The sequence below is a fragment of the Ambystoma mexicanum genome, chromosome 8, assembly GCF_040938575.1.
Source record: "Ambystoma mexicanum isolate Mex_15411 chromosome 8, UKY_AmexF1_1, whole genome shotgun sequence".
In the NCBI taxonomy this organism is placed as follows: Eukaryota; Metazoa; Chordata; class Amphibia; order Caudata; family Ambystomatidae; genus Ambystoma; species Ambystoma mexicanum.
Window position 1 is genome coordinate 38916505 of NC_090929.1, and position 24116 is coordinate 38940620.

Sequence of the window (24116 nt, forward strand, 5' to 3'; positions counted from 1 at the left end):
TTCAAGGCACCTCAAGACAAAATAAAGGGGGCAGGAGAGAACAAGGGAGAAAGATAACAACATTCCGGCTATGCCTTGTGACATTTGGATCATTGGCAGCAAACCATGCCTGAATAGCCTACTGTCTCTACCCCAAACAATAAATACTATGTATGGTACTCTTAAATAATTTACATTTCTTATGCAGATGTAAGTAAACCAAGCAGAAAAGAAGCAGAAAAGAAATAATATGATTACCAGGTGGGGCTAGTGGCCGGCACTTGCTTCTGGCAGGCACTGGGCCACGATGGGGGGTTAGGCCAGAGTCCTAGGTGAGGCTTGTGCTGGCCCGAGCTCCGCTGGGATCTCCTAGCTCTAGTCTCCCCACCTAAGAAAACACTCCTTTTGGGTTTAGCTTTAAAAATGCCATATCACAGTGAGAAAACATGTCCAAACTGGATGTACAATGTAGGCCAGTCTTATAGTCAGGCCTGGCCGAAGAGGTATGGGGGCCTAATTCAACATGATGGTTGGGGGACCCTTTGCTTACAATGCAAAACAGTCTGAGGCACCTGTGGGGTGCATACATCATAATGGAGAGGAAGAAATACAGCCATGGGTTAATAGCTGCCGATTTTCCCATTGCACTTGCACGATGCAAATGCAATGTGCCTGAAGATCCTCTGTCTGTTCTCCCTTGTCTTCTCCCCTAAATTGCACTGGTAAAACTGCAAAATCGCTGACGGGCCTATTTGCAGTGTCTCAACTGTTAAATGTATATTACACACTTACTGTGCCTCTGGAGACTATTATCGTCTCAGAATTTCAAGGTATACTAGACTGGGGGCAGCAAGATCAAAATGATTTTCCCATGATAAGACACTTTAGGGAAGTGGTGAAATCAGGATTGGAGTCCAGTCTTGCAATTAAAGTACTTAACCACATATCTTCCCAGCTACAGCTTGTGGACATGTCTGGGTTTTGATGGAGATGGCTTAAAAAGTATGCAAATCACATGATAAACCACGCTGACAAACATTTTCTTATAGAAATATGTGTAACACGAAAAAGAAAAAAAACACAATTTTTGTTGCCCCAACCCATCCTCCTCCCCATTTTCACTGGAAAGCTACAAGTACCAGAAGTAATATAAGCCCAATCTCCAAGTAAAAACCACTGAACAGGTTATCATGCCATGTTCATTCTAGAGAGGAGTGCCTGCTACCTTTTTTGTATTTTTTCAAGGAACTTGGGGTTGGTCATCCTCCATTACCTGGGAGAACACAGACGTGGACCCCTTGCTCACTGTGCTCAGAGAGGCACAGCTCCACCTCACTGATGGGACCCAACAAGGCTGAAACACGTGTATGGGGTTGCTGTTGGTACTCTTGTTCAAAGGAGGTTTGCCTGGCATTTTGGTGCTGTAGTGTCCTTGTGGGCGGGACAAAGACTGATATGCAAATGGTTATTCCTCCTTTGTGAAAAGTACAGTGAGCAAAAAGTGATGGCTGCGGACTCTCAAGTGGGTAAAAACCATTGAACAGGTTATTATGCCATGTTTATTCTAGAGAGGTGTGCCTGCTACCTCTTTTGTATTTAAGCTCCATGGGGTTTGCAAATGTGATTAGACACACAACAAAATGTATTTTGTGGTAATAATATGGTCACCTACATTTAGTCATTGTTTGACTAATAAAGAGAATGCAATTTAACTGTGCTGTTCATAACAAAATGTGTTTTAAAAAAGAGTTTCTGAGGAGAGTGGGGTTAAATTTGCTGGGTATACACTCTGTTCTATGTATAGTTATGGTATTCTGTTAAATGTCTTAATTTTGACACCTTACCACAGCGTTTTAAATGAGTGCTCTTTCCTGCTTATTTAGTTGGGAGTCGGCTTGTTTTGGGCTTCTTTTGCAGGGTCATTTGGCTTTTTTTTCTCGGGCCTGGCAGCGTGGGCAGCAATGGCGGCGGAAGAAGAAGATACGATGGTGGCCGTGCTCCTTGTGGGCACGAAAAACGAGATAAATACCATACCAGAGGTAAGTGTGCACACGTTTAGGGCACCTTTATTTATGTGGATGTGTATCTGGACACAATCTGGAGCACTGCGCACTCCACGAATATCGAGGGGCATGGAGGGGAGATGCGGGAAAAAAATAATCTTATTTCAAAGTCATGCTGGAAAGGAAGGAGGCTCTGACGGACTTATTCTGTGGCCCGAGGGACTGCTGAGGGAGGGTTAGAGAGGAATTCAGGAGGTGAGCCCCGGAGCAGTGTGCTGATCGAGAAACAAAGTTCACCCGTCAACACAAGCAGGCGCACTCGCCATCTAGCCCAGCACAACTATGAACTGGGGATTTATGGCACAGCCGGTTCCCCGTATGTCTCCTTCTCCCATTTCCAGGGCAGGGCACAACTGTAAACATCTGTCTACTGGGCAAAAGAGAATGGCAGTTCAATCTCACTGCTGTCTTTGAACGCGAAGCTTATCCTGTGTCATGCGTTACTTATTCACTTCAAACTGTTCAGCGCGCCATTAAAACCATCTAAACGCTGCGCCTGAGGGTTGAACACTAAACAGTTTGGTACCACAGTGACCGGAGCTGGATCTTTGAAGAAACCGTGCATGTATTGTAAAAACACATTGCAAAATGTTGCGGCCATTGACCACAGTACTGAAATTGCCAGAATCAATGACCCTGTAGAAGGGTCAGATGGGGTACTGGGTGTCACTGCCTGTTGGATCAAAGGACAGTGGCTCAGAGCAGGCAGGCAGCACGTGCATGGTCGAGAAACCCAGGTCTAAAAGGATGACTTAAGAGACCATCCTGGAGTCATCCGATGATCATCAAACTACATTAGAAGTCATTCCCACATCATCAGAAGTCATCACGCTGTTAAAGTCATCAGCAAATGTCTCAGAATGGTGGGTGATGAATTGGGGATGGGTTTAGGATGACTTGCTGATGATGCCAACATCATCCCTATTTTAGAAAACTCTTTGTTCCTGATGATTTTAGGATGACTTGCCGATTACGTCAAGAGCATCAACAGGTTTGCCCCAGATGATTCTGGGATGACCTGCTGATTACTTGAAGAGCATGTTAAGCCCTGATGATTTGGGGATAATTCTGGGATGACTTGCCGATTACTACAAGAGCATCACCATGAAACATGTTTATGTATCGCAAACTATTCTTAAAATTGGGCTTTTTTCGCTGCCGGCTGTCCCCGGGATAACCACAAGTTGGCGCCCCTGGTACTGGGTGCTGCACCGGGAAACATCCAAGATGTATTGAACATGTAAAACAAAACGTTTCATGAAGTAAAATATTTCCTGATATTTGTTCAGATTCAATATAGCCTGCATACGAAAGGAACACAATTGTAAAAAAAATAATACTTGTTACTATTTCAGTTCGTGCACACCATACTCATGTGTCCAGCAAATGGCAGCTTCTAAATACGTTCAGCACTATGACTATTAAAACACTATTTGAAATGCATACACAGCCAGTCTTACTGTTTTCGCTTGTGCAACATATAACCATTGTCCCCATTTGTACCCTGTACATCAAATTATATATATACTGGATAAGTGAACGAACTTGCTGTTGTTTGATGGGCTGATTTCCTGAAATGGCGTACGACCACAATATATATATATATATATATATATATATATATATATATATATATATATATATCATGGCCTGCTGTAGCGGCCATGTAGTTATGGTTAAGTTGCTAAACCCATAGGAAATTAACCATAACGTACCCTTAACAATGTTTTTTATTGAATGAATATATATATATATATATATATATATATATACACACACACACACACACACACAGCACTGTGTAATAAAAATGCGTATCCGGGACACACAGATCGTTGAAAACGTGTAACTGTCCTAATTTTATGTTTGCATTCTGGGACTTGTAGTCTTGCCGTTGTAATGGCGCTACAAATCCCGGAATACAAATAAAAAAATATATAGGCATTGCCCTGTAGGCCAGTCCAGGCCTGGCAGCATCCTGGCAATGTAGACATGGCTCTCTTCATATGAAATCGTGCAGGTCAGGGCATGGGACCATTGGTGGAGGGCTTTGCAGTTCCCTCACTGGGCTGTCTCCATGTAGCTTTCATCTCGGGTCAGGTTGCCTTGGCAGACCTGCTGGGCTGCAGGTGCTCCATTTTTAAAATGTAAACTGCTTTTCACTTTACCGAAACATGGGCCCAATTCTGAAGTCCATGTAAAATTGGAAAAGTATTGTTCCTTGGTGGAACAACACTTTTCCTAAAAGCACCGTATTCTGTGACATTAAGAATGTGGGGGTACAGACATCAAAGCTTCCAGTGTCCCTAATATGGCCTGACAATGGCCATAGTGCCTCTGAGGAGTGCAGGACAGGCACTGCCTGGGGATTCTCCTTGCAGAGCGCGAAAAGGAGTTAAAATACGGTGCCTGTGAGGTATCGTTAACATCTATTGTGCAAGTCTTTCCTATGTAAGCTGCACATTTCCCAGATGGCTGTACCACTTTTCTGATTTACTGAAAGCATAAAGACACTTTTGTAAGTCAGAAATGGCAGAGTTTTGAGAAATGCTCAGAAATTAGAAAATGGCAGTTTTGAGAAATGTTCAAAGTGACACCTGAGAGAATTGTGTCTTTATTTAAAAGTTTTCAAGCTTCAGATTTTTTTTCCATTTATTTTGGATTTGGGGGATTTTTTCCAAGCAACGATTTGTTTGTCTTGGGCTGCAGGAGTTTTGGGGATTTTTTTACTGACTTCTTTCTCAGTAAAAACAAGCCACTAACACTACTTTTTATTTTAACTTAGTATATGTGTGTTTTCTCTATGTTTCTGAATTGTGCTGTTTCTTACTTTTGAAACCCACTCATGGCGTTTACATGTGCGCTTGCTTTTTTCGGTTAATTTGGGTGGGTCAGCTTGTTTTGGGCTTTTTTCGTACGGCGATGCAGCGCGTTTTTTCCTTCCACCTGGGAACACTGGACACCAGCTGAGCAATGGCGGACGAGATTCGAGCGTGGATCATGCTGCTGGGATCGATAAACAAAGCCAGAATCATTGGGTAAGGAGCTGATGTACACGTTTTAGGCTTTATTTCAGAGTGAGCCTTTTGCATAGTGAGGAGTGTGTCTCTCGGGAGCCACACAGGTTGTGTTGATTTATGAGGCAGACTCTGCCTTTGTAGTGCGCGCTCCCCACGTCCAGCGCCCCCATCCGCCTCCTTGGACCAGCGACGCCATTTCTCCGTGAGCCTCCAAGCAGGGAGCACTGTTGCAGACCCTTGGTGTATATCATATGTTCTCCTGCTAAAGGCCGGCACAGTGCGTTTATCTGCAGGACACCGGGATGTTTTCCTTCCCTGGATAACAGGCTGCTGGCACATTTCATTACTTTCACACGGCGCAGCTCTAACCTGCTTTACAAGTGATATTCAAGCAGGCTAGAGCTTTACAGGAGAACATATAATATACACACGTGTCTGCAACATTGTGCTCCATTGTTTTCATACGACTTCAATGATCCAGCGTCATATATGCCAGCTATGGCTTTTGGGAGTTTCAGTCCAAAACACATCAACGTACCATGCAGCTGCAATTGTACTCGGAGCTGGGATTGGGTGTATGTGTATCATAGGCAGTGTGGGAGGGAAGGGGTGCAGTGGGCGCGCCTAGACCTACTGCAATTGATTTACTGGCACAACTGCACTTTATCACAAAACCAGCTGAGTTTTCGGGAGGGGCCAATGTATAGGACATGACGCATGGGTGGCACCTCAAAGAAAAGGAGCCTACAGTCGTAAATCCTACTTTGGAAGCTGTGCAGTTAGAGCAGCATCTGTGGGGTTCGATGGGGGGGGGGGGGGGGCTAATTTAATGAATATGTTGACCCAACTGTGCATTTTGAAAGCTCACTGAGGCCACGACTGTATTCAAAACGACCACATCCCTTTCAATTTACCCGCATTTGGCTGTCCTCTAAGAAATTCATACAGATTAAGAAAGTTCGTGCATATGTAGCCCCTTTTTCCCCAGGTCTAACTTGGGAGCCTGCACTTGAATGGGACAATAAGTTGGGGGGGGGGGGTGGTTTGGAAAGATAGCCACAAGGATAACCTGAGGCGTTTCACACAGTACACATTAGCTCTACATCGTGTGCCATCATCTGGGTGTAGTTGGTCACAGCTGTTTCACTGCATTTGGTGAAAGGCCGTTTTGCCAGGTTTTTTTGCTGCATTTTTGTTATGGGGTTTGGGGTAGGGGAAAATTAAGTAATTGTGGGTGTTGGGAGTGCGCCCCCATAGATAAATGGGGCAAAATGGGCAGGCGCCGTGGTGGTCCATCTCCCCTTGAATCATCTTTCCCTTCCCTGTTGATGCTCTACATTCATGGCTGCCTCTCCCTTGCCAGATGCCTTAGAAATATTGCCTTCTGCTTTCCTTAATCGGCTGTTGCAAGACCCCCCCCTGTGGCATGGAACATGCACATTCGCAACCACTGGAATGTAAACATGTCTGTCTTCAGCACTTAGCAATGGCTGGTTTGCTTTCGTCTTTGCAATTTTTTTTGGCAAATGGCCTGAACGATGGCACATGAATGCGGTTGCACATTGATGGTGCCATTTCACGACCAGGTCCATTCCACTGAATGCCCAGCACCTCTGAAAAGCTGGTGGAGATGATTGATCAAACCGCAGTCGCTTTGACATCTGTGCAGAGCCTGCTGACGCAGGTTCGAATCCCGGCAGCCCCAAACTCAGCCTTTTATCCTTCCGAGGTCGATAAATGAGCACCACACACCGTGGGTAATAATAAGCAGCACTCGGATACCTGAGGGTTCGTAGCACTATATAAATGCTAAATTATTATTATTATTATCCTGGCTCAGTTTGTTGGATCAGCCTGACAAAAGCACAATGTTGTATTTGAACAGCAGAAGTAGTTATAAAGCAACATACATTTGAGTAAAATGGTTATTCTTTAGGGCAGGGGTGCACAACTGATTTTGACAGTTGGCCAAAAGTACCTTACATGATGGCTATAGTGGGCTGAAAAGTAAATGTGGGCGGGGCGGTAGGCGCAGCAGGCGTGGCGGGAGGCTTGGCCCCACCCCTCAACCAAACACTATGCCCCATGGCGCTCAACCAAACACTATGCCCCATGGCTCCCCCACCCCTCAACCAAACACTATGCCCCATGGCCCCCCCACCCCCAACCAAACACTATGCCGCATGACACCCACCCCTCAACCAAACACTATGCCCCATGCCACCAAGCATGCACCATGCATACATACTCATACAGACCCAAACCCCCCCACACCCAACTCGGCACACAAACTCACAAGCATACACCAATACACTATGCACCCATACAGACCCGAACTCCCCACCCCCCAACTCGGCACACAAACTCACAAGCATACACCAATACACTATGCACCCATACAGACTCGAACCCCCCCACCCCCCAACTCAGCACACAAACCCACAAGCATACACCAATACACTATGCACCCATACAGACCCGAACTCCCACCCCAACTCAGCACACAAACTCACAAGCATACAGACCCCCAACTCACCATACAAACTCGCAAGCACATTCAGGCAGTCGCGACACACACTCCCCCTCCGCATCTCAACACACACTGCACTTGCACACAAACACATTCAGGCAGACCCGACACACACCCCACCGCTGCATCTCAACATACACTGAACTTGCACACAAACACATTCAGTCAGACCCGACACACACACCCCCTCCGCATCTCGACACACACTGCACTTGCACACAAACGCATTCAGTCAGACCCGACACACACCCCAACCCCGCATCTCAACATACACTGGACTTGCACACAAAAACAAACATTCAGGCAGACCCGACACACACCCCACCCCCGGATCTCAACATACAAGCAGCACAAAGATCCAACAAACACACACGCTCGGAAGACAACAAAGACTTTCCTAATGGAGGGGGCCGATGCTGCTTGCCGGCCGCCCTCCATTAGGAAAGTCTTTGTTGCTGGCGGGCCGGACAAAACGGCATGGCTGGCCGCAACTGGCCCGCGGGCCTTATGTTATGCACCCATACTTTAGGGTATATCCTACTTTTTTCATCTTAACACTTCCAGACTTGTTCAGTTGCTTCGTTGAACTGCTTTGTGGCTGAAGGCAGACCTGGTTAAGACATTTTTTTTATCACAGCAGTAGTGGGTTTACAACTCCAATTAAGTAATTAACTCTTAGAATACTGCTTTGAAAATCACAGGCAGGCACTTTAAGCGCAGGCACTTTAAGCGCAAAGTCTGATAAGGCTTGATTAAAGTGAGCTCAAAGTTCCCATAAGGAGGTATTTTGGGAGGGGCAGGATCTGGGTGTAAATGGCCATAGGGATTAAAATGACCATGGGCAGTCAATATTTCGGCAAATAACCAAACGCCTACTGGCTTTGTGTGCCTAGGTGTTCACCATTTCAGAAGTTCAGGTAAGACTGGCACCTGCCCGAGACACTTCCATGGGTGGGTTCCTAACAAACTTCCTTACTTGCTGGGCTGTGTCTGGGTACCCATCTGGCTCCCTGCGCTGGTTCCGGGTCTTGGTAATTGTCATTAGAATGCGTACTGTATTAAAATGTGTAATATTAATATTTGTGCTATTATTTCAGCATACTGGGACACAGTGGATTCCTGTCAGCAGGTAGCAGTTGAGCACTGCTTGGAACTGGCCGTTCAGTGGATATAGAGGAGGCGGACAGGAGCCACAGAAAAAGTTTTCCCGATACAAATCCCAACCCTGGTCCATCAACTGCATCAGAGGTAAGTGCCATTGGAGTTAACCAAAAGTTGGTTTGTGCCCTTATGAAATAAATAAATGCTTTTTCTCTATCCAAATACTATCGGTTGTAGGCTTCTGTGTCTCCACCCCAATCTCAAACCCTCCTCCCCAACATTCCTATGAAGCCATAGGGCTTCTAGACGACTGTGTCAGAGGGTGGGAAAAGGTAGCTCAAATACTGTGGCTCATGTATTAACCGGTTATTGTCCATCACTCATTATATGCCCACATGCAAACATATTGCTTTGTCCATTACTTATGACCCGTTAAGCTTCAAATGTCATAGTGGTGTCCTATGTTATTTTTTTAGATTGTTACAAAAGCAAGCACGCACATAGTTAAATTCCCATAGGTATATAATATCGGCATCAGTTGGCCCGGGAGCCAAATTTAGCTCCTGGTAAGCATGGTGTAAAGCTAACCAGGCTCTTCAAGGCTACAAACAGGGCTAAATAGCCCCCAGCTCCGCTCAATTTCAAACCCTGTGTATTTGTTTTGCTTGTATGGCTCCTTTACCAATGCACTGTCCATGGGGGAAACACGAGATTGGTAATTTCTTCACAATATACCAATTATGGAAAGAAGATAAACGGAGAGCCACTTCCTGGGGAAGTGACACTAATCTATATTAAATTCTAAGGAATTGCCATGGTTTCAACCAGATTTACAGCTTTGAGAAATGTAGTAATTCGAATTACGAAAGCACATTAGAGGGTGTACAGTGAAAATTGCCTATGCTTTATTTCTCACAGCCATGTGTCAACCAAAAAGTACTTTGCTTGCTCTTTTCAAACTTTTTACACGAATCTTTTTTGCGTTTCAGAATGTATCCATGTTAAAGCCAGGGAAATGGGCTTTCCAGTACTCTCTGCATCCGAGTGCAGAAAAGCCCTCCAACACAAAATTGGGAACTACCGGATGAAGAAGGAGCCAAACCTCGTCTTTTCTACACAAGTGTAGTTCCACATTCCCTTGCTCTTTTGCCTCGTCCTGGATACTAGTGTGACTCCCTGGACTGGTTCTCTTTCCCCTCTCAACCTTGCTCCCTGGGCTGGTCCCCACCGGACTCGCTTGCTCCCTAGGCTGGGCCTGTATACTCGTGTGACACCCCTGGACTGGTTCCGTGTCCCCTATCACCCTTGCTCCCTGGGCTGGACCGAACCTGACTGGTTCTGGGTCCCCTCTCACCCTTTATTTTTAAATTGTGAAGCACCCGTGTTTGGGATTGCTACAGTTGTGTTTTTGTGCTATGTACACAGTGTCCGATTGAACCTCTGCCTCTTTTTAATAAATATAGTCGGGGAAAAAAAAACGTGTCGCTTCTTTTTAAATATAGTTTATATGCCATTACATGGTCTTGACTTTCATGGCCATTTTACCTAAATGACTGTGACCTAATTAGTCATCACTATTGTTCTAAAGGCAATTCAAAATGCAACTCTCTGAAATGGGCAGCAATTAAGCCACAGTGACGCTTTTAAAGCCCAATTCAACAAGGTGCACCAAATGTGTTTTTAAGCATTTCTTTTCAGGATTATAGTAAACATTATTTTTGTTAAAACTCCTAAATTTATTTCCAGCTCATAAACCGAAACAATGCCTATATTGTTAAAGAATATTTTTGGGATTGCTTTGTTGTTTTGATTTGTAAAGTATTATTTGGTGACTACATTAATTGCTTTTGGATTTCAAAAGGTTTATTTGGGGATTGCATTGCATTGCTTTTGGATCTCTACGAGGGTACATTTAGCCAAAAGGAAGCCAGATGTAATCCGTTGCTTTTGTATTTATTTAGGGATGGCACTGCTTTAGGATTTTTATAGGATTGTTTGGGGATTGCATTGTTTTGGGATTTTTGCTGGATTGTTTGGGGATTGGATTCTTTTTGGATTTTTAGTGGATTGTTTGGGGATTGGATTGTTTTTGGATTTTTAGTGGATTGTTTGGGGATTGGATTGTTTTTGGATTTTTAGTGGATTGTTTGGGGATTGGATTGTTTTTGGATTTTTAGTGGATTGTTTGGGGATTGGATTGTTTTTGGATTTTTAGTGGATTGTTTGGGGATTGGATTGTTTTTGGATTTTTAGTGGATTGTTTGGGGATTGGATTGTTTTTGGATTTTTAGTGGATTGTTTGGGGATTGGATTGTTTTTGGATTTTTAGTGGATTGGATTGCTTGGATTGTTTTGGGATTGCATTCCACTGAGGATTGCTAATTAACATATTTCAGGGTGCATGAAGCCAAAAAGAAGCCAAAAGCAATCCTCTCAGTACAATGGGAGTTTCTGGAGTTAAATAGGATTTAAAGAGGATTTAAATGTTTGGGAAAATCCAGTAGCAATCCACTTTCAATCCAGATTTTTTTGGTAGGGGAGGGCAAAGTTAGCCTCTATAATGTGCAAGCAAATAACGAGACGAAAGCCGGACAACAGAGACGGGGCAGAAACACAGGGACTGAACCCCTAAAAGCAGAGTGCAACCAGCACTGTATGCATGAACAGAGTAAGAGCCTGCCATTCACGCCCCATCCCATTTTCATTCATTTGTATGGCGGAGACGAGGGACGGGTCGTAACTTGCATTTCCGCGCTGCCTTCTTTTACAGCACTCGTGTGGGCGTGGATTTTCATGCTGGGGCAAATGCTGGGGATTCTGAAGGAATTTGCCCCAGAGCTGACAAACTCTGTAGGATTCCATTGCGAGTGCCGCCTGCTAGGCGCTGTTCATTTCATTTGCACGGCGTGCACGCGTGTGCACTGCCTTTTTACACTCTCCTTTTGCAATCGAAGGAAGGGCATTTACACTGCGGGGTCCGGTCCACACCAACGTGTAAATGTGACCGGTCTCTGGCGCCAGCCCCGGGATCCTACAGGCAAGTTGGGGGCACAGAATCAGGAAGTGTTACAGACCAAGGAAGAGGGGTTTCCTGCGCGCAGAAAACTCACACTTCAAAGCATCAAATACAAATCAATAAGGACCAGATACAGGGGGAGGCCACAGACACCAGGCACCGACCCCGAAAAATCTGGGGAGCGCAGGAGCTGTAGCCACGACATGAGAGGACTTATTAAAGGCGAACCCCACTTTCTTCTCCTCTGCGGCACTGGGAATACGGTGCTCCTTTGGGGTTCTGCAAAAGAGGGTTACGCATTTCCCCCAAACCAGAGGCAGCACAAATGTCAATTCTCTTGGGTGAAAAGGGTGAGAGGGTAGAGAGGGGGCAGAGGGTGCATGCCCATGGCATAACAAAAGACACCCAGGCCAAGCCCCCCCACCCACCACCAAGGAGACCTGAGAGCGAACGGACGGCCAGCCTTTATATATGGACAACATACAAGGCAGCCCCAGCCGCCCCCCCCCCCCCTATACACAATAATCAGCAGCACAGTTCTGACAGAACTGATTCTGGCCGGCTTTGGCAATGCTTGTTTGTTGTTTTCTTGATGCCAATAAAGCATTATTCTCCTGTATCGCGTTTCCCCCCTTTCCCACCTCCCTCTGCAAGGCTCGGCGCCTGCACCGCAAAGGGTTAAATTCCTCTGCAGCTGAGCTGGCAAACGGAGCGCGAGGAAAGCGCGGGGGGAGCAGGGAGGGGGGAGAGCTATTCTCATGGGCCCGGAGGGGGAGAGGCAGGCTGTGGGGGAGGGCTGGATGGATCGCCGAAACTTCATTATCTGCCCCCCCCCCCAGAAGGTGCAGGGGGCACGAGACAAAGTGCCGGTGCCTCGGGGCAGCGGGGTGCAGCCAGGCCTTCAGGGGCGACGGGCGGCGTGTGCGCAGGAGGGCCACGAGGGCGGGGGGAAGGAAGTCTACCCCTTCCAAGACCGGGCCTTGTGCCAGCCAGCCCACCCAAACTACCCTCCTGGGGCTGGCAGCATCTAACCCCCTGTGTGGGTCTAGGGTTTCCAGCGCCGGGGTCTCCGAGTACCAAGACAGTCTAACTACACGCCCCCTGTGTACAGACCCTGCGTGCTGAGGACAGGGCCTGACTTCAAGGGAAGGAGAGGTGGGGGGGCGGCGCTGTATATGTGTCTAGGGTAGGCTGTATATTTGTATTTGTTTATTATTTGTATCGTACACCTAACCCTGAGGTGACAGGGCGCTGGAAAACTTCCCATGTTACAGACAGGAAGCATAGGTACAAACATATTTACATAGAGGAAAGAGCCTAGTAGGGGCGGAAGGGGCGACCTAGGTTACAGGGTACATCTTGCTCGGACCTTCATGGTAAGTACAAATTTACACAATAATGGTGAGCAGGTCGATTTGTTACATATTGGTCTGACCAGTAAGATAGGTACTGGTGAGATGAGGCGGGATACAAGCAAAGGGCTGAGACGCAGGATCACTGAGACGCAGGATCACTGAGACGCAGGATCACTGTGATGCAGGCTCACTGAGATGAAGGATCACTGTGACGCAGGATCACTGAGACGCAGGATCACAGAGATGCAGGATCATTGATGCAGCATCACTGAGATGCAGGATCACTGAGATGAAGGATCACTGAGATGCAGGATCACTGAGATGCAGGATCACAGAGACGCAGGATCACAGAGATGCAGGATCACTGATGCAGGATCACTGAGATGCAGGATCACTAACATGCAGGATCACTAACATGCAGGATCACTGAGATGCAGGATCATTGATGCAGGATCACTGAGATGCAGGATCACTGACACGCGGGATCACTGAGATGCAGGATCACTGAGACACGGGATCACTGTGACGCAGGATCACTGTGATGCAGGATCACTGAGATGCAGGATCACTGTGATTCGGGATCACTGAGATGCAGGATCACTGAGATGCAGGATCACTGAGATGCAGGATCACAGAGATGCAGGATCATTGATGCAGGATCACTGAGACGCAGGATCACTGACACGCAGGATCACTGTGACGCAGGATCACTGAGACGCAGGATCACTGTGACGCAGGATCACTGTGATGCAGGATCACTGAGATGCAGGATCACTGTGATTCAGGATCACTGAGATGCAGGATCACTGAGATGCAGGATCACTGATGCAGGATCACTGAGATGCAGGATCACTAACATGCAGGATCACTAACATGCAGGATCACTGAGATGCAGGATCACTGAGATGCAGGATCACTGAGACGCGGGATCACTGAGATGCAGGATCACTGTGATGCAGGATCACTGAGACACAGGATCACTGAGATGCAGGATCGCATGTTACAGACAGGAAGCATAGGTACAAACATATTTACATAAAGGAAAGAGCCTAGTAGGGGCGGAAGGGGCGACCTAGGTTACAGGGTACATCTTGCTCGGACCTTCATGGTAAGTACACATTTACACAATAATGGTGAGCAGGTCGATTTGTTACATATTGGTCTGACCAGTAAGATAGGTACTGGTGAGATGAGGCGGGATACAAGCAAAGGGCTGAGACGCAGGATCACTGAGACGCAGGATCACTGAGACGCAGGATCACTGTGATGCAGGCTCACTGAGACGCAGGATCACTGTGATGCAGGATCACTGAGACGCAGGATCACTGAGATGCAGGATCACTGTGATGCAGGCTCACTGAGATGAAGGATCACTGTGACGCAGGATCACTGAGACGCAGGATCACTGAGACGCAGGATCACAGAGATGCAGGATCATTGATGCAGCATCACTGAGATGCAGGATCACTGAGATGCAGGATCACTGAGATGAAGGATCACTGAGATGCAGGATCACTGAGATGCAGGATCACAGAGACGCAGGATCACTGAGGCAGGATCACTGAGATGCAGGATCACTAACATGCAGGATCACTAACATGCAGGATCACTGAGATGCAGGATCATTGATGCAGGATCACTGAGACGCAGGATCACTGAGACGCGGGATCACTGAGATGCAGGATCACTGAGACGCGGGATCACTGAGACGCAGGATCACTGTGACACAGGATCACTGAGACGCAGGATCACTGTGATGCAGGCTCACTGAGACGCAGGATCACTGAGATGCAGGATCACTGTGACGCAGGCTCACTGAGATGAAGGATCACTGTGACGCAGGATCACTGAGACGCAGGATCACAGAGATGCAGGATCATTGATGCAGCATCACTGAGACGCAGGATCACTGAGATGCAGGATCACTGAGACACAGGATCACTGAGACGCAGGATCACTGAGAGGCAGGATCACTGAGATGCAGGATCACTCAGATGCAGGATCACTGAGATGCAGGATCACTGATGCAGGATCACTGAGATGCAGGATCACTAACATGCAGGATCACTAACATGCAGGATCACTGAGATGCAGGATCATTGATGCAGGATCACTGAGATGCAGGATCACTGAGACGCGGGATCACTGAGATGCAGGATCACTGTGATGCAGGATCACTGAGATGCAAGATCACTGTGATGCAGGATCACTGAGATGCAGGATCACTGAGATGCAGGCAGGATCACTGAGATGCAGGCAGGATCACTGAGATGCAGGATCGCTGAGATGCAGGATCACTGTGCCGCAGGAATCACTGTGTTGCAGGATCACCGAGATGCAGGATCACCGAGATGCGGGTTCACTGTGACGCAGGACCACTGAGATGCAGGATCGCTGAGATGCAGGATCACTGAGATGCAGGATCACTGAGACGCAGGATCACTGTGACGCATGATCACTGAGATGCAGGATCACTGATACAGGATCACTGAGATGCAGGATCACTAACATGCAGGATCACTGAGATGCAGGATGCAGGCAGGATCACTGAGATGCAGGATCGCTGAGATGTAGTATCGCTGAGATGCAGGATCACTGTGCCGCAGGATCACTGTGTTGCAGGATCACCGAGATGCAGGATCACCGAGATGCAGGTTCACTGTGACGCAGGACCACTGAGATGCAGGATCGCTGAGATGCAGGATCACTGAGATGCAGGATCACTGAGACGCAGGATCACTGTGACACAGGATCACTGAGATGCAGGATCACTGATACAGGATCACTGAGATGCAGGATCACTAACATGCAGGATCACTGAGATGCAGGATCACTGATGCAGGATCACTGAGATGCAGGATCACTGAGACACAGGATCACTGAGATGCAGGATCACTGTGATGCAAGATCATGGAGACACAGGATCACTGTGATGCAGGATCACTGAGATTCAGGCAGGATCACTGAGATGCAGGATCACTGAGATGCAGGTTCACTGTGACGCAGGATCACTGAGATGCAGGATCGCTGAGATGCAGGATTACTGAGATGCAGGATCACTGTGATGCAGGATCACTGAGAAGCAGTATCACTGTGACGCAGGATCACTGAGATGCAGGATCACTGAGATGCAGGATCACTGATACAGGATCACTGAGATGTAGGATCACTGAGATGCAGGATCACTGATACAGGATCACTGAGATGCAGGATCACTGAGATACAGGATCACTGTGATGCAGGATCACTGAGATGCAGGATCACTGTGATGCAGGATCAATGAGATGCAGGATCACTGAGACGCAGGATCACTGAGATGCAGGATCACTGAGATGCAGGATCACTGTGATGCATTATCACTTTGATGCAGGATCACTGAGACGCAGGATCACTGTGATGCAGGATCACTGAGACACAGGATCACTGAGAGGCAGGATCACTGAGATGCAGGATCACTGAGATGCAGGATCACTGATGCAGGATCACTGAGACACAGGATCACTGAGATGCAGGATCACTGAGAGGTAGGATCACTGAGATGCAGGATCACTCAGATGCAGGATCACTCAGATGCAGGATCACTGATGCAGGATCACTGAGATGCAGGATCACTAACATGCAGGATCACTGAGATGCAGGATCATTGATGCAGGATCACTGAGATGCAGGATCACTGAGACGCAGGATCACTAAGATGCAGGATCACTGTGATGCAGGATCACTGAGATGCAGGATCACTGTGATGCAGGATCACTGAGATGCAGGATCACTGTGATGCGGGATCACTGAGATGCATGATCATTGAGATGCAGGCAGGATCACTGAGATGCAGGATCGCTGAGATGCAGGATCACAGATGCAGGATCACTGTGATGCAGCATCACTGTGACGCAGGATCACTGTGATGCAGGATCACTGAGATGCAGGATCACCGAGATGCAGGTTCACTGTGACACAGGATCGCTGAGATGCAGGATCACAGATGCAGGATCACTGTGACGCAGCATCACTGTGACGCAGGATCACTGTGATGCAGGATCACTGAGATGCAGGATCACCGAGATGCAGGTTCACTGTGACACAGGATCACTGAGATGCAGGATTGCTAAGATGCAGGATCACTGAGATGCAGGATCACTGAGACGCAGGATCACTGTGACGCAGGATGACTGAGATGCAGGATCACTAACATGCAGGATCACTAACATGCAGGATCACTGAGATGCAGGATCACTGATGCAGGATCACTGAGACGCAGGATCACTGAGACACAGGATCACTGAGATGCGGGATCACTGTGATGCAAGATCACAGAGACACAGGATCACTGTGATACAGGATCACTGAGATGCAGGCAGGATCACTGAGATGCAGGATCACTGAGATGCAGGTTCACTGTGACGCAGGATCACTGAGATGCAGGATCGCTGAGATGCAGGATTACTGAGATGCAGGATCACTGTGATGCAGGATCACTGAGAAGCAGTATCACTGTGACGCAGGATCACTGAGATGCAGGATCACTGAGATGCAGGATCACTGAGATGTAGGATCACTGAGATGCAGGCTCACTGATACAGGATCAGTGACATGAAGGATCACTGATACAGGATCACTGAGATGCAGGAACACTGAGATGCAGGATCGCTGAGATGCAGGATCGCTGAGATGCAGGATCACTGTGATGCAAGATCACTGAAATGCAGGATCACTGAAACATATGATCACTGAGATGCAGGATTATTTGGGCTCAGTAATTGGTGGGCTTATCAGTAAGCCAGAGTTTGACGCTGGTTTTGAAGGCATTGAAGGATGGTTCTAGTCTGATGGAAGTGGGTAGTGACTTCCAGAGGTTGGCAGCTTGAACAGGGAAGCTGGCACCGCCTGAAGTTTTGAGGTTGACTTTTGGGACTATGAGGCAGTGAGTATGGGATGATCTTGTGGTACGGGTGGCATGGTGTAGGGAGAACTTGTCCGAGAGGTATTTAGGTGCACTGTGTGAGATACATTTGTAGGTGATTGCCAAGGTGTGGAGTGAGATTCTGTCACACACTGGGAGCCAGTTAGAATTTTGACTGTGGCTGGAGATGTGGTTGGACCTTGGGATGTTTAGTGCGGATCTTAAGGAATTATTTTGTAATACCTGGAGTCTATTGAGATTCATTTCAGAGGTGCCTGAGAAGAGTTTGTTGCAGTAATCTATTTTGGATAGAGCTAGGGCTCTGGCTAGTGTGAAGCAGCTGATGTGGGGTAGGTAGGACTTACAGGCATTGATTAGCTTGTTTGTGTAAGCTGTTGATGAGGTGATGGCACTCACTTGTTTCTTTAGAGATAAGGTGGAGTTGAGGTAGACTCCTAGCGTATATAACACTGGGGTCCCTGTGTACACACCTGGTCTTACTTCCTCGGACAGCATCTGTCTGTCACTGGGCCTGGCTAGCATTGGGGCCCCTGTTCACAAATGTGTCTGAATGTGTGCGGCAGAACCTTTCTAACACTGGGTCCCCTGTGCACACACCTGGTCCTATTAGCTTAGGCAGGCCTTCTCTAGCACTGGGTCCCCTGTGTACACACCTGGTCTTTTACCTCGAGCAGGCCTTCTCTCGCACTGGGGCCCCTGTGTACACACCTGGTCTTATTACCTCGGGCAGGCCTTCTCTAGCACTGGGGCCCCTGTGTACAGACCTGGTCTTATTACCTTGGGCAGGCTGTCTCTAGCACTGGGGCCCTGTGTACACACCTGGTCTTATTTCCTCAAGCAGGCCTTCTCTAGCACTGGGGCCCCTGTGTACACATCTGGTCTTATTACCTCAGGCTCACCTTCTCAGCACTGGGGCCCATGTGTACACACCTGGTCTTATTACCTCAGACAGGCCCTCTCTAGCACTGGGCGCCCTGTGTACACACGTGGTCTTTTACCTCGGGCAGACCTTCTCTAGCACTGGGGGCCCTGTGTACACACCTGGTCTTCTTTCCTCAGACAGCATCTGTCTGCCACTGGCCCTGGCTAGCATTGGGGCCCCTGTTCACAAATGTGTCTGAATGTGTGCGGCAGAACCTTTCTAACACTGAGGCCCCTGTGTACACACCTGGTCTTATTTCCTCGGTCAGGTCTTCTCTAGCAAGGGGGCCCCTGTGTACACACCTGGTCTTATTATCTCAGGCAGGCCTTCTCTAGCACTGGGGCCCCTGTGTACACACCTGGTCTTATAACCTCGGGCAGGCCTTCTCTAGCACGGGGGCTCCTGTGTACACACCTGGTCTTATGACCTTGGGCAGGCGTTCTCTAGCACTGGGGCCCCTGTGTACACACCTGGTCTTAGTACCTCGGGCAGGTCTACTCCAGCACTAGGGCCACTGTGTACACACCTGGTCTTATTACCTCGGCAGGCCTTCTCTAGCACTGGGGCCCCTGTCTACACACCTGGACTTATTACCTCGGGCAGGCCTTCTCTAGCACTGGGTCCCAGGTGTACACACCTGGTCTTATTACCTCGGGCAGGCCCTCTCTAGCACTGGGGCCCATGTGTACACACTTTGTCTTTTACCTCAGACAGGCCTTCTCTAGCAATGCCCCCCCTGTAAACACCTGGTCTTCTTTCCTAGGCCACATCTGTCTGCCACTGGCCCTGGCTAGCATTGGGGCCCCTATTCACAAATGTATCTGAATGTGTGCAGCAGAAACTTTCTAACACTGAGGCACCCGTGTACACACCTGGTCTTATTTCCTCGGTCAGGCCTTCTCTAGCACGGGGGCCCCTATGTACACACCTGGTCTTATTACCTCTGGCAGGCCTTCTCCAGCACTGGGGACCCTGTGTACACACCTGGTTTTATTACCTCAGGCAGGCCTTCTCTAGCACTGGGGCCCAAGTGTACACACCTGGTCTTATTACCTCAGGCAGGCCCTCTCTAGCACTGGGGCCCCTGTGTACACACCTGGTCTTTTACCTCGGGCAGGCCTTCTCTAGCACTGGGGCCCCTGTGTACACACCTGGTCTTCTTTCCTCGGACAGCATCTGTCTGCCACTGACCCTGGCTAGCATTGGGGCCCCTGTTCACAAATGTGTCTGAATGTGTGTGGCAGAACCTTTCTAACACTGAGGCCCCTGCGTAAACACCTGGTCTTATTTCCTCGGTCAGGCCTTCTCTAGCACTGGGTCCCTTGTGTACACACCTGGTCTTATTACTTCGGGCAGGCCTTCTCTAGCACGGGGGCCCCCTGTGTACACACCTGGTCTGATTACCTCGGGCAGGCCTTCTGCAGCACGGGGGCTTCTGTGTACACACCTAGTCTTATTACCTCGGGCAGGCCTTCTCTAGCACTGGTGCCCCTGTGTACACACCTGGTCTCTTACCTCGGGCAGGACTTCTCTAGCACTGGGGCCCCTGTGTACACACCTGGTCTTATTACCTCAGGCAGGCCTTCTCCAGGACTGAGGCCACTGTGTACACACCTGGTCTTATTACCTCGGACAGGCCGTCTCTAGCACTAGGGCCCCTGTGTACACACCTGGTCTTATTACCTCGGGCAGGACTTCTCTAGCACTGGGGCCCCTGTGTACACACCTGGTCTTATTTCCTCGGGCAGGCCTTCTCTAGCACTGGGGCCCCTGTGTACACACCTGGTTTTATTACCTTGGGCAGGCCTTCTCTAGCACTGGGGCCCATGTGTACACACCTGGTATTACTACCTCGGGCAGGCTCTCTCTAGCACTGGGGCCCCTGTGTACACACCTGATCTTTTACCTCAGGCAGGCCCTCTCTAGCGCTGGGGCCCCTGTGTACACACCTGGTCTTCTTTCCTCGGACAGCATCTGTCTGCCACTGACCCTGGCTAGCATTGGGGCCCCTGTTTATAAATGTGTCTGAATGTGTGTGGCAGAACCTTTCTAACACTGAGGCCCCTGTGTACACAACTGGTCTTATTTCCTCGGTCAGGCCTACTCTAGCACGGGGGCCCCTGTGTACACACCTGGTCTTATTACCTCGGCAGGCCTTCTCTAGCATTGGGTCCCCTGTGTACACACCTGGTCTTATTACCTCGGGCAGGCCTTCTGTAGCACGGGGGCCCCTGTGTACACACCTGGTCTTATGACCTCAGCAGGCCTTCTCTAGCACTGGTGCCCCTGTGTACACACCTGGTCTTTTACCTCGGGCAGGCCTTCTGTAGCACTGGGTCCCCTGTGTACACACCTGGTCTTATTACCTCAAGCAGGCCTTCTCCAGGACTGGGGCCACTGTGTACACACTTGGTCTTATTACCTCAGGCAGGCCTTCTCCAGGACTGCAGCCACTGTGTACACACCTGGTCTTATTTCCTCGGGCAGGCCGTCTCTAGCACTAGGGACCCTGTGTACACACCTGGTCTTATTACCTCGGGCATGCTTTCTCCAGCACTGGGGCCCCTGTGTAGACACCTGGTCTTATAACCTTTGGCAAGCTGTCTCTAACACTGGGGCCCCTGTGTACACACTTGGTCTTATTACCTTGGGCAGGCGTTCTCTAGCACTGGGGCCCCTGTATACACACCTGGTCTTATTACCTCGGGCATGCCTTCTCCAGCACTGGAGCCCCTGTGTACACACCTGGCCTTATTACCTTGGGCAGGCTGTCTCTAGCACTGGGGGCCCTGTGTACACACCTGGTCTTATTACCTCGGGCAGGACTTCTCTAGCACTGGGGCCCCTGTGTACACACCTGGTCTTATTTCCTCGGGCAGGCCTTCTCTAGCACTGGGGCCCATGTGTACACACCTGGTTTTATTACCTCGAGCAGGCCTTCTCTAGCACGGGGGCCCCTGTGTACACACTGGTCTTTTACCTCGGGCAGGCCCTCTCTAGCACTGGGGGCACTGTGTACACACCTGGTCTTCTTTCCTCAGACAGCATCTGTCTGCCACTGGCCCTGGCTAGCATTGGGGCCCCTGTTCACAAATGTGTCTGAATGTGTGCGGCAGAACCTTTCTAACACTGGGGCCCCTGTGAACACACCTGGTCTTTTACCTCAGGCAGGCCTTCTCTAGCCTGGGGCCCCTGTGTACACACCTGGTCTTTTACCTCGGGCAGGCCTTCTCTAGCACTGGGTCCCCTGTGTACACACCTGGTCTTTTACCTCAGGCAGGCCTTCTCTAGCACTGGGGCCCCTGTGTACACACCTGGTCTTATTACCTCGGGCAGGCTGTCTCTAGCACTGGGGGCCCTGTGTACACACCTGGTCTTTTACCTCGGGCAGGCCTTCTCTAGCACTGGGGGCCCTGTGTACACACCTGGTCTTCTTTCCTTAGACAGCATCTGTCTGCAACTGGCCCTGGCTAGCATTGGGGCCCCTGTTCCCAAATGTGACTGAATGTGTGCGGCAGTACCTTTCTAACACTGAGGCCCCTATGTACACACCTGGTCTTATTTCCTCGGTCAGGTCTTCTCGCACGGGGGCCCCTGTGTACACACCTGGTCTTAGTACCTCGGGCAGGCCTTCTCCAGCACTGGGGCCACTGTGTACACACCTGGTCTTATTACCTCGGGCAGGCCTTCTCTAGCACTGGGGCCCCTGTCTACACACCTGGTGTTATTACCTTGGGCAGGCCGTCTCTAGCACGGGGGCCCCTGTGTACACACCTGGTCTTATTACCTTGGGCAGGCCTTCTCTAGCACTGGGGCCCATGTGTACACACCTGGTCTTACTACCTAGGGCCGACACTCTCTAGCGCTGGGGCCCCTGTGTACACACCTGGTCTTACTACCTCGGGCAGGCCCTCTCTAGCACTGGGGCCCATGTGTACACACTTTGCCTTTTACCTCAGGCAGGCCTTCTCTAGCACTGGGCCCCCTTGTACACCTGGTCTTCTTTCCTCAGACAGCATCTGTCTGCCACTGGCCCTGGCTAGCATTGGGGCCCCTCTTCACAAATGTGTCTGAATGTGTGCGGCAGAACCTTTCTAACACTGGGGCCCCTGTGTACACACCTGGTCCTATTACCTCAGGCAGGCCTTCTCTAGCACTGGGGCCCCTGTGTACACACCTGGTCTTATTACCTCGGGCAGGCTGTCTCTAGCACTGGGGGCCCTGTGTACACACTTTGCCTTTTACCTCAGGCAGGCCTTCTCTAGCACTGGGCCCCCTTGTACACCTGGTCTTCTTTCCTCAGACAGCATCTGTCTGCCACTGGCCCTGGCTAGCATTGGGGCCACTGTTCACAAATGTGACTGAATGTGTGCGGCAGAACCTTTGTAACACTGAGGCCCCTGTGTACACACCTGGTCTTATTTCCTCGGTCAGGTCTTCTCTAGTACGGGGGCCCCTGTGTACACACCTGGTTTTAGTACCTTGGGCAGGCCTTCTCCAGCACTGGGGCCACTGTGTACACACCTGGTCTTATTACCTCGGGCAGGCCTTCTCTAGCACGGGGGCCCCTGTGTACACACCTGGTCTTATTACCTCGGGCAGGCCTTCTCCAGCACTGGGGCCACTGTGTACACACATGGTCTTACTACCTCGGGCAGACACTCTCTAGCACTGGGGCCCCTGTGTTCACACCTGGTCTTACTACCTCGGGCAGGCCCTCTCTAGCACTGGGGCCCATGTGTACACACTTTGTCTTTTACCTCAGGCAGGCCTTCTCTAGCACTGGGCCCCCTTGTACACCTGGTCTTCTTTCCTAGGCCACATCTGTCTGCCACTGGCCCTGGCTAGCATTGGGGCCCCTGTTCACAAATGTGTCTGAATGTGTGCGGCAGAACCTTTCTAACACTGAGGCCCCTTTGTACACACCTGGTCTTATTTCCTCGGTCAGGCCTTCTCTAGCAAGGGGGCCCCTATATACACACCTGGGCTTATTACCTCGGGCAGGCCTTCTCTAGCACTGGGGCCCCTGTGTACACACCTGGTCTTAATTCCTTGGTCAGGCCTTCTCTAGCACAGGGGCCCCTGTGTACACACCTGGTCTTATTACCCCGGGCATGACTTCTCCAGCACTGGGGCCTCTGTGTACACACCTGGTCTTATTACCTCAGGCAGGCTGTCTCTAGCACTGGGACCCCTGTGTACACACCTG

The 24116-nt window shown here is 49.4% G+C and overlaps 2 long non-coding RNA genes across 3 annotated transcripts in view; both read left to right on the forward strand.

Annotated features, from left to right (window-relative positions):
- The first annotated feature begins 1896 nt into the window (after positions 1-1896).
- The window catches only part of LOC138471559 (uncharacterized), a 111832-nt gene continuing 89612 nt past the window's right edge, over positions 1897-24116 (forward strand). For both annotated transcript variants that reach the window (XR_011268462.1, XR_011268463.1), the window contains exon 1: positions 1897-2018. This is a non-coding gene — a long non-coding RNA (uncharacterized lncRNA). The remainder of the gene's footprint in view (positions 2019-24116) is intronic.
- Positions 4930-10171, forward strand: LOC138471558 (uncharacterized). Its single transcript, XR_011268461.1, has 3 exons — positions 4930-5080; positions 8690-8840; positions 9683-10171. It is a non-coding gene; the product is annotated as an uncharacterized lncRNA (long non-coding RNA).